This window comes from Dermacentor andersoni, chromosome 7 (assembly GCF_023375885.2).
Source record: "Dermacentor andersoni chromosome 7, qqDerAnde1_hic_scaffold, whole genome shotgun sequence".
Lineage (NCBI taxonomy): Eukaryota > Metazoa > Arthropoda > Arachnida > Ixodida > Ixodidae > Dermacentor > Dermacentor andersoni.
The window spans coordinates 38762655-38768757 of NC_092820.1; the positions used below are offsets into that span (position 1 = coordinate 38762655).

The window sequence follows — 6103 nt, forward strand, 5'->3', positions numbered from 1 at the left end:
AGCCCTAAGGAGGATCTACCCCCCTCCCCACAAATACCTTAGTAGAGAGCAGTCGGTTGCCTGGAGACAACTGCAGACTAATAAATACCCCAATCTGAGTCTGCTCAGCAAAATCTATCCGTCAACATACGACAATAAATGCCCGCTATGCGGTGAACACGCAACGCTTTACCACGTTACATGGGCCTGCCAAAAGCCAAAGGTAGCGCCAGTACAAAAAACACCAACACCGGAGCAGTGGGAGGCTGCGCTATCCTGCTCGAAGCCTGAAGAACAGCTCAAGCTGATCGACAGAGCTAGCAAGATGGCAAAGGCCACTGGGGCCCTGGACTGAGGGCTCCACCTTCGCCGGTATACCTTCTTTGTGAAAATAAAGTTTTTCATTCCCGATACCATACATAGCAACATAGCGTTGCATGAACGCAGGTCTCTCTGAGGCGGCTGCTGTGACTCACGCCCACCCGTCACCCACGCGCTACCTCTCGCGTTCTCTCGATTAGCGAGGCAGTCATGCGACGCTTCGTGCCGTAACGCGCCGCACCAGATATATTGTCCGCGCCAGCCAATATACCTCGAAATTAAAACATGTATACAGCTGCGCTCAAATTTGGGTTAGGGAGTATCGTATTCATCGGCGAATATTTAGCTGCATATTCTCCCTTTCTAAAGAACACGGACCAGACAATATACAGTGAGAACTATTTATCGTTAGGATTTAAGAGTTGAAGAAGCACCAGCGACCATTTTCGCCACATTACATCTTGGTAACGCCTAATCTGAGGACACATAAGCACTTATGAGTACTGAATGCGAAAGCATTGATGTGCAATTGAACGCCGCTGAGCGTTCTTTCGAGTAATGAGCCACTCAGGGGCATGCGGGTTCGTTGTAATGCTTGGCCAACGCCTCCTAGATAGCACAAAGCCGGGGTACTTAGATCCGTGACGTCATGATACCTTGCCCGATTACCGTAGAATTAATAAGGACACTCCCAAGTATGCCGCGGTAATTTTGACGTCGTCGCTTTTGTCCCGCTGGACTTGGCAATATAAATTTCGGTCCAATTATCATGACGTGATAAAGGAGAGCGCACATGCCTACCGTCAGATGGCGCGTTTTAATTTGGCCTTACCGAGGCGAACTTAGAACGCAGGCGAGAACTTCCGCAGGCAAGGAACGCGCGGATAACACAGATATCTGGGAGTGAGGAGGACGTGGCGTCGCGGCGATAGGCTCTATCCTCACGCCCGCTATCCTGGCCCGCTTTCACGGCATCAGCTGCACCCCTTCGACCGCTGTGCTTCGTCGAGGTGCCCTTGTGACGTAGCGTCGGAGTCAATGGGAATATAGTTGCCATTCTTTGCTTATCCAGACGATAGACGTTGGCTCTTACAGTGAAGCCGTATATTGCTAGGTTCTGGAAAAAATTGCGTGCGTCTATCGAGCCTTGTAGATCGAGAATTTCTCTCCGTGCATAGGCCGGTCCTGAATATAGTGCAATACCGGTGCGACCGGCGGCAGAGGTGAAGCAGGCTTTAAGCGCTCCTCCTACTGGGCAAAAATAAATTTAATATCTCAGGTCTAAATAGAACCCGTATCAGATATTAAGGTGATAAGAACCGATACTACGCGTTGACACGCGGCGATCATGTCTCTGCTCGCACCGCTCTCTCTTCGCTCGGGTTTCAATGCTTGCGTATCTACTTTCTTCCCGCTCTCCCGTGTTGCCAGTCCCGCAAGCATTCTGCTCGCCAGGATAGCGAGGTGGCAAGAAATGCGAACCGTCCATGTGGTCCGGATGACGCAAACTTCGAACGCTTCGCCGGAGCAACGGCGAGGTTTGAGAGGGAATTTGTGTGGTATCAATGCTTTGTGGCCTGTGTTGTTTGGGACCGCTTGCGGTTTTCGAGTAACCTCACAGCTATTATTGCACTGCAGGACGTCAACCAACGCACGATCGCTGGAAAATTCGGTAGAAAAATATGCAGCGCCGTGTTTTGCAACACTACATGGGTATGTATACCCCCTCGGTGCCTCGTCATCTTCCGAGGCTCAACATCGCGGAGGAGCGGCTAGTGGCACCTCGCCCTCAGTTTATGTGTAAACGGCGTTTGACGCATGGCAATGGAGATTACGCCATTACGGGACCTATATACACAGCCTCGCTTGTGATCCACCTTCACAGAGTGGAACGGCACATAATTTTTTTTGCTCAATGTGCCATTTGATGCTTTCGCATCACTAATGTGAAGAAAAAATTACGAATCACCTTTAACAGCCATACGAAGGTCATCCAGGTGGGTGTAGTAACGTGGTTCCAGGATTGGCGGGTCATCTGGATTATTGCTACACAACTTGATGTACCGGCGACTCTTTGGCAGGTTCAGCACCAGTGACAGGTGAAATGCGTTGCTATAAGGTTTCGCCTTGATGTAGGTGTCATATATCTGCCTTATAAGGCGAAACAAGAGCTTCCATCGCTGCAAACTGCACAAGGTAATTTTGCACGAGAAATACTTGTATCCTTCGGCGGCATTTGTCTGGAAAAATAAATACAGTAGCTCTCTTTTCCCAGAAATCGGAAATTTCACAGACACCTTGAAGTCTTGTTTATTAGCAATGCAAATTTCACTGCGCTCGTTTTAGATTCCCGCATACTCGCAGGCTGCATCGTGCGTCTCTGTCATTTTTACGTAATTTAATCTAGAAAAATTCGGTCAGTCCCGGTGGCACCAGCGATTACTCCGGAAACATCGACGACTCATGTATGAAGGAGGACGCCCTTGACCCACTGATCGCATTTCCACAATCACCGGCTGTTTTCACCGCTATAGCTGTGCTTGACTGTTACTTGTGCTATAGCGGAGCTCTTAAGTGCCCGTCCCTGCTGTCAGCGTGTACCTGCCTCTGGGTTGGCGTCGTCTCCGTAACCGAGCAAAAGAGCAGAGCGAAGGATCAAAGAGCGATCGCGAAGCACAGCGGGGGATGAAAAGCGAAGGGAGTGTATGGAAGAAAACGGAGGGGGCAGCGACAGTGAAAGCAAGAAGGCTGTCTCATATGGCGCGATTTTTACTCTGCGACACAGTGAATTCCGTCGGTCAGCGAGTGCCGCGACCATCGTGCGCTCTCCGCCACTGGATTCCAACAAGTTGGTCGCGCCGTAGCTCAGTTGCAGTGATTGACTCGATCCGGGAGGGGCAGTGCGTTACGAAGTAAAGCGCCATCGAAATAGGCACTTTCCCGTTTTTTCCCTGTTTTTTCTTCAGCTCAAACAACTCGTTTAAAAGGGGAAGCTGCACGCTATCCAGGTCGGAGTCAGACGCCGCCTCAACATAAGGCACGTACCCACTTGATCGCCACCTTCGTCAACCTCTTGATCGCTACAAATTGTGTCAGCTGCTTCACATGCGCGCTTAATAATAGCTTGTTCTTCTGCTAAAGCCAATACTCCTCCAGGAGAATAGTTGTGGCTTCCATAGTAACAACCAAACTAGAATGTACTATACGGAATCACCCCACCGACGCCGCAGAAGCTGCGCGCACATACTTGCGGTGTTGTACAGTGCCTCACTCACCGCATTTGAGAGTGATAGTAAAGTCTCAAAGCTTTAAAATATTGTGAAATGTTGCACTTCTTCTATTATCAATTAATGATAGGAAAATTCTAATGTATGACTAGTTTCCATGTTGTGTTTATTTATTTGTGCAGACATGTATAGCTCGTGAGCAAGACAAAACCTCGTGCATCGCTGCGATGGAAATCAAGCTGCCGCAGATGCATGTGGAAGCTGTCAGTGAAAAGCGCCCTACGACGTGAACGGCAGAAAATTTTTTTTGCACTAATCGCGCCGTGTGAAACAACCTTGAGGCGGAAAGTGGAGGAATAGTGTATGGCGAAAGCGTCAGAACAAAAGCGCAGTACTGGGCTGTGGTGAGGATTGCTACGCGATGGCGCCAAAGTATCGCATGTCGTCTGCTAACAGATGGCATGCGGCGAGCGCATCCAACGATACTATATATGAAAGCTGAGCTCTGCATTCGGTGATGTCTGCTTCCGGCAGCTGCTGTGAATTGTGCTCACGCGTCACCCGCGCGCTGCCTCTCGCAATCTACCAATTGGCGAGGCAGTCACGCCAAACTTCGCTCCATCTGCTACGTGCCGCATAGGACAGGTCCAATATACTGTCACGTTGCAGTGACGATAAAGAAAACAGCCGCAAAACTGTGAATGAAGAAATTAACTATTTATTGGGCGAACCTGGGTCCATAAAAAGGAAGTTACACTCATAGCACAACAATAGTGGCGAACACAGTCGGCGATCTTGAAAATTTGATTTGCGGGGCGAGCGCGTCGGCTTACACACATCAGTCAGCGAAGGTTCTAGAATAATCGCTGGTGTCCGCCTGTCTTCCAGGAAGTACTATACAATTCACGTCAGGCATACAGTCAGATTACAGAACGCTCGGTGACAGCATACAATGCATAGAATCGTCGATAACATTCTGGAAACTTCCGATGCCCTCCGGACAAAATTAAACCAACTGGATCTCGAGACCACTCTCTGCATCAAAGCTACTCGGACCGTGGCCACAGCCGTCACTGGCACAAAAAGCAATTTGTGGTGGGCGGTAGTGGAACTGTAGAGGTCTCTCCACGAAAGTTAGGGAGCTTAAATCCAGTCTTCGTAAGAACAAGCTGCAGGTGGGGGCCCTGTTACTGCAGGAGACCAACGCCTTGCCTGTCATTCCGGGCTTCCGTCGATGAGTGACCATCGCGTGCACACAGCTGCCCCTGTAGGAAAGGCAGCAGTGTATGTTGATACGCGCTATCTTCAGGTGCGCCTTTCTGTCGAAAACTGGTGTAACTCGTATCAGGGTAGTGGCAGTGGCTGTGAAGTTACCCATGGCAACTGTTGTGGTAGTGCCATAATACGTAAGACCAGCCGGTGGCTCTTCACGCATTAATCTGGGCTGGTTAGTGAATGTACGCCGCCAATAACCAGCGTGTTCTATTTTAGTTGGCGGTCATTCCAACGCCCCTCACCCAGATTGGGGGTACCGCACTTCTAGGCGTGTGCGGGACGCCTTCGCGGATGCGTTGTTTGTACTACTGAACCATACCGAAGCTCGACGTACAACATACGTACCGGTTCTTACGTTGTGGTCGGGTCCCGGCACTCCCACTTTGCACCTGAAGCCCCACCACTGTGGTAGAGAACACTACCCTATCATCATCGGCCTTCATCCGACGCAGGCCCGCCGATGGCGCCGAAAGTGTACTGTGGTCAACTGAGACACCTTTCGCTCCATTCTCCAAGATACATCGGTAGACTCGTCACTACTACTTGTTGGCCGCATACAAAGCTCAATCAATGAAGGTACACCCATCAGCTGGGTAAACGTTAAGTTTTGTTCTTTTCTCCTTGAAATCGACCAAGGTCTCTTCAAGGTGATTATCGGCGTTGATGAAGCAGGAGGCAGGTTGGAGGTAACAAAACTTGAAGATACATTGCAACGAAAATATTTACACAGTCAAATACAGAGTTAGCAAAAGAACAGTGATGCAAAACACACAAATAAACAGCGCCTTACTCTTCTACTTTTTCTTAAGTTAGAGCCTAGGCCAACTGTCACTACATACGACCAACCGAGTCTCACTGTTCTACCACTAAGTGGTTACGGCCCAGAATAGCGTTGCATCGTACGGAGTCTTACTGTTTTATCGGGTTTAGTGATTACAGCCTCGACTGAGGACCAAGCACCTCGTCTCGATTGTTATAGTTGGAAGAGAGAAAGAAAAGGGGCGGTAGGGTCGTTAGCCCATCCCACGGAAGCAGTTGCCAATGAGAGTTGAAAGTCTGCTTAAGCCACAACCCAAGGGTATGGCCTTACTCTCAAAAGTAAATACGTTAGAAAACAACCCTGTTTTCCTTCTTCCCACAGCTTCGTCTCCCTCTCTTATTTCCACGTGGTCAGTGACGGCCTCGGCAAACACGCCAGGCACGCACGTTTTATTGAGGCCATCTCGCACCTCAGCAGCGTTTCTAGCCAGCAGGGGGCTCGGGCGCTGGTGTCCCAACACCGCCTACCGCAGTCCCCCTCA

The 6103-nt window shown here is 49.8% G+C and overlaps 1 pseudogene; it reads right to left on the reverse strand.

Annotated features, from left to right (window-relative positions):
* Window positions 1-1469: 1469 nt before the first annotated feature.
* Window positions 1470-1647, reverse strand: LOC126535452 (U2 spliceosomal RNA; annotated as a pseudogene).
* Window positions 1648-6103: the final 4456 nt, after the last annotated feature.